This window comes from Saccopteryx leptura, chromosome 6, assembly GCF_036850995.1.
Source record: "Saccopteryx leptura isolate mSacLep1 chromosome 6, mSacLep1_pri_phased_curated, whole genome shotgun sequence".
Lineage (NCBI taxonomy): Eukaryota > Metazoa > Chordata > Mammalia > Chiroptera > Emballonuridae > Saccopteryx > Saccopteryx leptura.
The window spans coordinates 66421705-66432429 of NC_089508.1; positions in this window are offsets into that span (position 1 = coordinate 66421705).

Genomic DNA, 10725 nt, shown 5'->3' on the forward strand with positions numbered 1-10725 from the left:
TGCCCCACTTGCTGCATTGTGCTTAGAGACAATCTAATAAAAGCTTGCTGAATAATAAACAATGGGAGCTCACCAATTCTAAAAATTTAGATTGACAGGAATAATCCCCTCCCTAGAAAAGACAGACCAGCGGGCGCTTCCCATAAACCCATTATTGCCCACTCACCCATAAGCCAATAGAAGATGTCGGATTATTGGAACTCCTAGCTTTAAGAGAAATTGCTTTTCTAAACTTGACTTTCCACACTAAATATAAAATATGGACCATCTGTAATGAAGGGATTGCAGCCCAAACAGCCATCATCTCTCTGAGGCAGAGGTTAGAAGGTTGATGCACATTGGTTCCAAAGGGATGGGGATAGGGATGACCTTTTGCCTTGAAAATGGTCACTCAGAGCTGTAATGTGAGAGAAAGGGGTCAGGTATTAGCCAATAAAGAGTCTCTGAAGCTTCTGCCTTGTTAGATTCTCACATGGGGTGTGGTAAGCCATGCAAGCAATATAAGCAAACAGAGTCAATTCTCACAAACGGGGGAATGCAATACAGAGAGAATGTGAAACTGGATATTCTTCAGATGAGAAATACATTTCAAAGCCTTTCAAAATAAACAAGTATCTGTAGATAAACGACAAAGGATTTGGAAAGGAAAATAACTTCTATTAATTTGTGACACAATCTGACCTCTTGATTGGTATATCGGTGTTGCCATTTGCCCCCTATTCTGCAGGCAAAGCTCAATTTCTTCCAGGCTGACTCTTTTTAAGAAAAAACACTTTATAAAAATAATATGTGGGCAAAAACATGGATGGACCGAGAATGTATTATGCTAAGTGAAATACGTCAGATGGAAATGGACAAATATCATATGATTTCACTCATGTGTGGAATATAAAAACACAACAAATGAACAAACAAGACAAAAATAAGCTTATAGAGGCAGACAAAAGATCGGTGGTTGGCAGAGAAGAAGAGGGTAGAGGGAAGGTAATATGGGTAAAGGAGGTCAGTTGTATAGTGACAGATGGAAACTAGACTTTTGATGGTGAGAATGATATAGTATACACAGATTTCAACACCTAAAACTTATAGAATGTTATAAACCAATGTTACTGCAACAAGAAATAAATTTTAAAAATAAATAATAAACAAAATAAAATGGAAAGATATAATGTTTTATGAAGTTCAGTGAAATCCCTATTGTTCATGTTTTGAGATTTGTTGAATTCTAACAAGAGACGCTGACAGCAATGAGAGGGTGGCCCCAAAATATTAGATGTTATGTCAGCAGCAACTTTTAGCAAGAAAATAAAAATAAAAGGCTGTAGATCAAAGCTTTCATCTGAGAGCTGAGTGCCCCATTACAGGGAGGTCCACATTACGCGGGGATCTGAACTGCACAGGCAGAAGTGGGACACACCAGACTGATGAGACGATCCATTGATGTATGTGTGCATTGATGCCGGAGCAGGTCAAAAGATATTTCTAATAAACCCATCAACACACACACACCCAGCAGCCTCATGAATGCAATTAGCAGGTTTCTGGGTTATAGTTTCCAAATATAAGTGCAGGGAAATAAAGGTACCTGACTTCAGATTTTTGCCATGATGGGTATTTTGGGAAGGCAAGATTAACCTGATGAATTATGAATAAAAAAAATTGAATGTGCTCTCTTTTATCTCAAAGAAGTCTTCCACTCAGGCCATCTCATCCAGGCCACCGTGTTTAGCAGAACCATTCTCAATGCATGGTAAAAACGTAGAAATTAAATTTCAAAAAAAAATTAATAGGGGTTTCAGTTTAGCAGCACTTTCATCAGCTTGGTATGAGAAAGAAAAATGACAGAGTAATAGTGCCACTAGCAATTCTTAAGTCATGTGTTTTGTTTGTTTTGTTTGGACCGATCAATGATGGTTGCCAAGCAACACACACACACAAAAAAAAAGGAAAAGAAAAAGAGAGGGAGGCATTGTTATGTTTTAATAAAATATTTTTTACAAAAATTTGTGAATTTCATACTGATATTATCATTATAATTATTTTACAGCTGTATGTTACTATAAAGGAGGATTAGCCTCATTAACTGAAAATAACTTTTGTGAAAAATGGGCTACATGCAACATACACTTGGTAAATAAATAGTAAACTTTAAAAACAAGAACCGAAAATTCATAGTCACCATCTTAGAAGGTTTTATTAATGACATGTGTGTGTTTTTGAGTTTATTGCATTTGTGGCATACTTATGTCACCATCAAATATTAATGCTTTCTATATTATAATAATATCTATTGATATAACTGAAATTTGCTTCCCAGTAGGTGTCACCATGAATAATACTTCTGAAATACCAAAATCAATAACAAGAATATTAAGGGGCTTTATAGTATGTCAATGAAATGAATTTAACTTAAATGCTGCATGTAAAATAAACTAAGTAAATATACTAAGTTTTAATTTTTAATATATAAATATACAAGTTATGGATAGAGATCATATAATAGTCAAGAATTTGTTATCTGAAATAATAAGGACACTAAATAAATGAAAAGAAGTTCTATAGATTCTCTGGTGCTCATTATTGGAAATTAATAAGCATCAGCTTCTTTCAACATGACAGAAGATCATGTTGACAAGAGGTAGACTAAATGGTTCAAATAAATCCTAAATTTATCTACACTTGGATAAGATGGCCGCTGTTTCTCCCTGCACTCACTCCTTCTACAATTGCAAGCTCATGTTCAGGAGTCATTTTTTTTTCACTCTACATTGTACAGGATTGGACAGTGTCTGTGTGAGTAAGAGGCCTTCCCAGTAAATACCAAGGCAGCAATGTTCGCCAGCTCCTGGACTCTAAGCAGAGGTAGACTGTCAGGGCAGCTGGTTTGGTTGTACTATCTAAAGATCAAAAGAGAACTTGAGTCTAGTGTTGTACAGAGCTCCTAATAAAGACAGAGGGATGCATGCTTCCTTAGCGAAGAGAGAAAAACCATGCATATTCAACAGGACACAAGCCCAACTAGATACCATTGTTAAGTGTCGGAATACTTCTGTTGTTGATTTCTCTCATAGGCAAGCCTGCAAGAGAAGGCAAAATAGAAAGCATGTACTCCTCCTCACCTCTTACTTAATGCATCCGTGGGCTTCTCACAGAGGTTCTTTCTTGCCTTTGTATGTCCTGCTGAAACTTTCTTGATTTGCTTATATAGTACTTGTGTTCATTTAAGAGCAGTCCTTCTAGGCCTGGCTATCTCATGTAACAAAATCTAAGTGTATCACAGTGTAACAACTTCACATGTACTCCTTCCTCCTGAATCATACCATTCTAGAATCACTGCTATCTTTTTTTTTTTGTATAAATAAATTTTTATTTTAATGGGGTGACATCAATAAATCAGGGTACATATATTCAAAGAAAACATGTCCAGGTTATCTTGTCATTCAATTCTGTTGCATACCCATCACCCAAAGAGAGATTGTCCTCCATCACCTTCTATCTAGTTTTCTTTGTACCCCACCCCTCCTCTTCCCCCTCTCCCTCCTTCCCTCCCCCCGCCCCCTGTAACCACCACACTCTTGTCCATGTCTCTTAGTCTCGTTTTATGTCCCACCAATGTATGGAATCCTGCAGTTCTTGTTTTTTTCTGATTTACTTATTTCACTCCGTATAATGTTATCAAGGTCCCACCATTTTCTTGTAAGTGATCCGATGTCATCATTTCTTATGGCTGAATAGTATACCATGGTGTATATGTGCCACATCTTCTTTATCTAGTCTTCTATTTTTTTTTTACAATGGTTAAAGCCTTTAAGCAAACTCTTGGCCAATACAGCAAGAATCCATAAAAGAGTAGTGTCCTTAACATGTTCACCAAGTCCAAGTTGGCCCCAACACCATGCCAAATCCCTGAATAATGCAACCCAACCCCAGTTCAGTCTGTTAGGAACTGTCACAAGGAGCAGGAGTCCAGGAAAAGTCCACATCCAGGAAAAGTCCGCATGGCACTGGAATTGTTGTCACAATTCTATTCTTTGCAGCTCACGTCCAAGTCTCAATGACCGCTGCTTCTAGCTGGTAATGATTCAGGTAGACTGGAAAAGCCATCTGGAACATGTATGGATATGGAGCTTCTGTTCTCCTCTGCCTGGAGAGATGAGTCCAGGGTGCTTTTCCCTGGAGCTCTGTGACTGTGGCTTGGTAAAGAGAACCTCAGGATACACTAAGCTGGGTGGCAAAGGTAGATTCATAATAGAAGTTGGCAAAAAGGGTAAAGAGAGCTCTAAATTAGGAGTAGGTCCCAGCCTGAAATATGAGTGGGGCATTGAAGTAGGAGGAATAAGAGAAACACTATATATTAAACAAAGCAGCAGAAAATAGGACTATCAACACCCACAACAGAGAACTTCGAGGGAAGAATAAAAAACCTGACTATTCAGGCAAGACATAGTTAAGTGGCCCTTGTGCAAATGAGATCAGTTTACCTGCTTCTTGGAAGAAATACCCTAGGCTCGTCCACAGTGTTGTAGATGGGGCTGACGGCCCTGGGCACCTTCAGCCTTCAGTGGCAAACCCCAGTATTCTGGGCAAGGTTAGGTCTTAGGTGGCTGGAGCAGGGCTGGAAGAGACTGAACACTCCCTTAGAGGAGTGAGGGGGAAGCCTACCTTCCAGTGTCCCTGTTTCCTCACAGCAGAGGCATGTAAGTCTGGCAGGCTTTAGCTCAATGACCTTCCTTTCCACTATTGAAGCAGGACCCAGATGGCATCCTATGAGACCCCTTTGGAGCATTGGAGCCTTTAAGGGCATATCCTAAAAGCTGGTAGTTCCCCTGATCTCTATTGAGCTTTTTCTGCCTCTAGGTATCTTAAAAGCCATGCTCAGAAGATCTTGCTGAGGGGTTTGAGGATCCCCATCCACCTATATAAAACTTTTCCATATATCTGGAGCTATTTGGAAAAAGACAAAACAGTGTTATTAGCTGGATCAAATAAAGAAGGTAGTAGTTTGCAGGCGAAAAAGATTTGGCGTCTCCTGTTCATCAGCATAGAATCACTGCCATCTTAACCAAGAGCATCAGTAATAGTAATTCTGGGCCCCACTAATACCTCAAAATAATGAGGCTTTGGGATCTTTCAAGTCCTGCATCACAGACAGCTTCCTGTTTTACTATGGGCAGAGGAAAGTTAACCACATTTGCTAACAGTGCCGGGTGCCATTCTAAGCCCTTCACACAAATTACTCTTCTAATCTTCCTAACAACTCTGCAAGTTAGGTAATAGCTTTATCTTTCCTTTACCAGTGGAGAAACTGCTTAGGTTTCCACAGCCTAGAAGTTTGGGGCAGGATTGTGAGCCCCAAACAGTCCAGCTCCCACGCCCTGACTCAGCCACTCTCCGGCAGTCGCCTCTTACAGACTGTCACAGCATAAGGGGCTCTGGGTTAATACATGCAGTTTCTAGAAGGAAGTTTCTAGCAGGAGGCTCAATTTGGATGCTCCTATAGTGACTTTTTTTTTTTTGAGGACCTAGTTCTGAGATTATTGATTTACTCTACCTGAAGGATATCTCTCACTCTGAATGTTGTAAAAGGTACAAAAAAGAATCAGTTGAGAAGGTCTGAAACAATACTTAGGGCATGTCTATACATATAAAGGTGTGAAGAGGAGATAATAAACTGCACATGATGTAGACACAGGAGGTATTGTGCCAATGTCTCCTTGCTTGGCTCTGTAGTAGTCTGGCCAAAGCTCTAGGCAGAATTTCATTTGGGCTGGCTAGCTGCAGGGTCCCTGGGGTCGCAAAACTTACTTATAGTATACAGATTGCCAGCTCTAACTGCAGGAAAGAACTGAGCTGCCACTGGCATTGCTTTGCTTGCTATTTTCCACATCCCTGGTCTTGAGTCTGTCTCCCCAAGCCTCGCACTTGAATTTGGTCCATGCCCTAACTTTCTGTGCTATCAGGACATTGCACATGTCTCTTCAAAGATCATCTCCCAGAGCCAGGCATCAGGCCCACCACCTTCTTTTTTATATATATTAAGTGAGAGGCAGGGAGGTAGAAAGACAGACTTCCACATGCCTCCCCAGGGATCCACCTTGCAGCCCAGTAGGGGGCGATGCTTTGCCCATCTGGAGCCTCTTGCTCGGTTGCTTGGCAACTGAGCCATTTTAGCATCAGAGGTGAGGCCATGGAGCTATACTCAGTGCCCTGGTGAAGTCATGAACCATTCAAGCTGTGGCTGCAGGAGGGGAAGAGAGGGAGAAAGATGGGGGAAGGAGAGAGAAGCAGATGGTTGCTTCTCCTGTATGCTCTGACTGGAATCGAACCTGAGACTTCCACATGCCAGGCGGATGCTCTACTACTGAGCCAACAGGCCAGGGCCTGGCCCCACCACCTTCTAAGCAAGCTCCACTCACTGGATTATTTAATCAGAATCCTCCAGGAACTCTCCTGAGAAGTCTCAGAGGTCTTTGTTGTCCCTGGTCTCACTGGGCAGCCTGGTCTCATGACCTGTACTAGGCACTTTCTATCCATCATCACTCTGAAAGGATCTAGGGATTACACCTATGTTTTCTGTAAAAAATGTTATTTTTCAACATAGCTTTTAAAAGATTGTCTTCAGTGAAGCAGAATGTTTGTTTCATATATTTGTCTTATAAAAGTGATTTCTAAATTTTACTGGGCATTAAAATCACCTGAGGTGCTTGTTAGAATTACAAACTCACCTCACACCCTTTCCCTTCTAGAAAATTCTGCCTTGAAATGATAAGACCCAGGGATTTGTATTGTTTTAAAAAAAAAAGGTCTACTAATTATACTTCCAGAAAGACTACACTGTGGTTTTTCCTGGTTTTTATTTCAAGACTTGCCCCTGACTAATGAGTCTGGGTCCTTGGATCCAGAACAGACTGAAAAGACATAACAGAACAATAAATTTTTAGCTCATACTTGTTCTTAACACATTACTTACTTCAACTGCCTTGGGGAAACTGAGGCCAGAGAAAGTAAGTGATTTGCTTCAGTTTTCAAAGTTAGTAGCAGCACTTATACTAGAAGATATATCTCCCATCTTATAGTATAGTAATTTTCTCTACCACATTCCACCTTCCTTCTCTGAAGTATTTTAATAAGAAAATAGGTGGTAAGAATAATAAAACCTATACATTAGCATATAAAAAGATGTCATTTATTGAAGAATTAGAAAACTCTATAAAAGGCTATGCAGAGTTTTACATGATTCAAAGAATCACAGGAAATATGGCATAAAAGTTCTGTATTTCCCCATGTATAAGATGCACCTTAATTTAGGGGCCTGAAATTTGAAAATAAATGTATTACATAAAGTTATTGAACTCAAGTTTTATTCATCATAAAATTCATACAACTCCCCACCACTGTCAAAACTCTCATCCATTAGCTTTTCCTCATCTGTGTCTGATGATGAATCACTGTCTTCAAATATCACCTCGTCCTCAGTTCCATCTATGGCATTTGAAATGCTACAACCACTGTATGAGACACACCCATTTTTAGACCCTAAATTTTTCAAAAAAGGGTACTTCTTATACATGGAGAAATATGATAATAATAGTATTGATTTGATGGCTTAAACCTAGCTATCTTGATATCTAGTTCTAATTCTACCTTGTGGAAAAAGTCATTAAGAAACAAAAATCTACCTGTGCCTCAGTTCCCTTATTTTTTATCAGTCTATATAAACATAGTAAAAACAATTAAAGATTATAATCACTACTCAAAAAATTCAAAATACAAACATACTCTCACTTTCAACAAATAAGATTAAAGGTATCCAGGAGAGATAAATTGAAATCATTCTTTACATTACAAAAATATTTACTACACTTACTTGAAGAAACTTCCGTAAAATAATGCAAATATGATTTATCTAATAGAAATTTTCCTTTAGAGCAACTATTCCCAAGGTATTTTACATTTTGGCAAATTGGAAATCAAAAGTAATTTCTTGGCAATTTTAGCAACAAGAAAGGCAGAGAAATGGTCCTTATATAACATTAAATAGCCAGATAAAGACTACAAAAATTCATCCAGGAATCCAAGTAGTTGTTATATACTATATCATCACCTAATATTTTAGGAGAATTCAAAAATTGATTTATATCATTCATATTGAATAAGAATTAATCATTAAAAATTTTCTATGAAAGAACTACAGTGCTAAAAAATTTGGTATTTGGCAAACTCAACAATTAAAGTCTAGCCAGGAACCAACTATTTTTAAGTTTGGTGAGTTGATGAGAAGGAGGAAAATGGAAGTTGAATTAATTTTATATGGAAGTCATGTGGTACCATAGCAAGGAATACATAATTATTGCTTTAAAATTATGTGAAAAACTAATATTTGACAAAGGATCTAAGAATATTCTATGGAAAAAAGATAGTCTCTGCAATAAATGGTGCTGAGATAATTGGATATTCACATGTAAAAGAATAAAAGTGGACCTATATCATAGCACCACTTTGAAAAAACTCAAAATGCATTCAACACTTCAATGTAAGTCCTAAAATCACAACACTCCTAGAAGAAAACATAAGAATAAAGCTTCTTGACATGGGTCTTGGTAATAAATTTTTAATATGATAACGTAAAGCACAAGTAACAAAATAAAAAGTAAAAAAGTGAGACTACATCAGACTAAAAACTTTATGCACAGCAAAACAAACCATCAACAAAGTGAAAATACAACCGATGAAATGGGAAAAAATATTTGCATATCATATATCTGATAAGGGATTAATATCCAAAATATACAATATATATATTAAGAATTTACATAACTCAATAGCAAAAAACAAAAACAGAAACAAATGACCCTATTAAAATATGGCAAAGGACCTCAATAGACATTTCTCCAGAGAAGATATACAAAAAATCAGAAACATGAAAAGATACTCAACATCATTAGGAAAATGAAAATTAAAACCACAATGAGATATCACCTCACTCCTGTTAGAAAGGCCGTTATCAAAAAGGACAAGAGATAGTAAATACTCCATGGGTGTGGATAAAAGGAAACATTGTGCACTATAAGTCAGTATAGCCACTATGAAAAATAGTACAGAGGATCCTAAAAATTTAAAATAGAGCTCTTATGTGATCCAGCAATTCCATTTCTAAAAATACAAAGAAAATGAAAACACTAATTCAAAAACATATGCACTCCCATGTTCATAGCAACATTATTTACAACAGTCAAGACATAGAAACAACCTAAGCATCTATCAATGAATGAAGAAGTTGTAATTGATAGCTACTACTCAGCCATTAAAAAATAATAATAAAAAATGAGGAAATCCTAATTATATGATCTCACTTATATGTGGAAGTCTATAAAAAAATTTTAAAAACTCATAGAAAAAGAGATCAGACTTGTGGTTACAGAGACAGTTGGGAGGAGGTTGGATGAAGAAAGGTGGTCAGAAGTTACAAACTCGCAGTTATAAAATTAATAAGTACTAGGGATGTAATGTACAACGTGATGACTATAGACCCGGGGTCAGGAACCTATGGCTCGTGAGCCATATGTGGCTCTTTTGATGGCTGCATCTGGCTTGAAAACAAATCTTTAATAAAAAAATAATAATGTTAAAAATATAAATCATTCTCATGTATTACAATCCATTCATTTCCTACCGCTCATGTTCATGGTTGCAGGTGGCTGGAGCCAATCACAGCTGTCCTCCAGGACAACACCAAATTTTTATTGGATAATGCATAATGTATACGGGTCATTGTGAGGTCAGGAAGTAATCTTCCCTCCTTTTAACCAAGTAGTCAGCTAGCTAATTGCAGAAACCCTTTTGACAAAGAAGATGCCTAAAAGAAAAAAAGATAAAGAGTATCATACATTTCATCAGGAACGGACAGAGGATTTCGCCTTTGTGGAGAGAGCAGATTCTGCAGTGTGTCCAATATGCAATGATAAAATTGCATCGATGAAATGGGCAAATATAAAGTGGCACTTCGACACACGCCATACTACATTTGCATCAAAATATCCAGCGGGGGACAGCAGGAAGAAAGCATGTCAAGAGCTGCTGTGCAGAGTGCAAGCTAGTCAGCAACAACTCCATGTTTGGACCCAACAAGGTTCCTGGAATTTGGCTAGCTTTGCTGGTGCTTTAGCAATTGTGAGAAACGAAAAGCCATTCACAGATGGGGAGTATGCCAAAACATTCATGCTTGATGTTGCCAATGAACTTTTTACGACTTTTTGGATAAAGACAAGATAATCAAACGAATAAAAGACATGCCTCTGTCGGCAAGAACTGTTCACGATCGTATCATCATGATGACAAATCAAATTGAGGCAACACAAGTGAAGGACATAAATGCAGCACCATTCTTTTCTCTCGCTTTGGATGAGTCAACAGACGTAAGCCATTTATCCCAGTTCAGCGTGATTGCAAGGTATGCTGTCAGTGACACACTACATTGAGGAAAGTCTTGCTGTTTTGCCTAAGAAAGAAACAACAAGATGGGAGGATTAATTCAAGTCTTTCATTGAGTTCACTAAAGAAAAAAATTTACCTATGGATAAACTTATTAAGGTGTGTACTGATAGTGCTCCATACATGGTGGGGAAAAACAGAGAATTCATAGCATTTCTTCGTGAACATGAAAAGAGACCCATTCTTAGTTTTCACTGCATCCTACATCAGGAGGTGCTTTGTGCTCAGATGTGT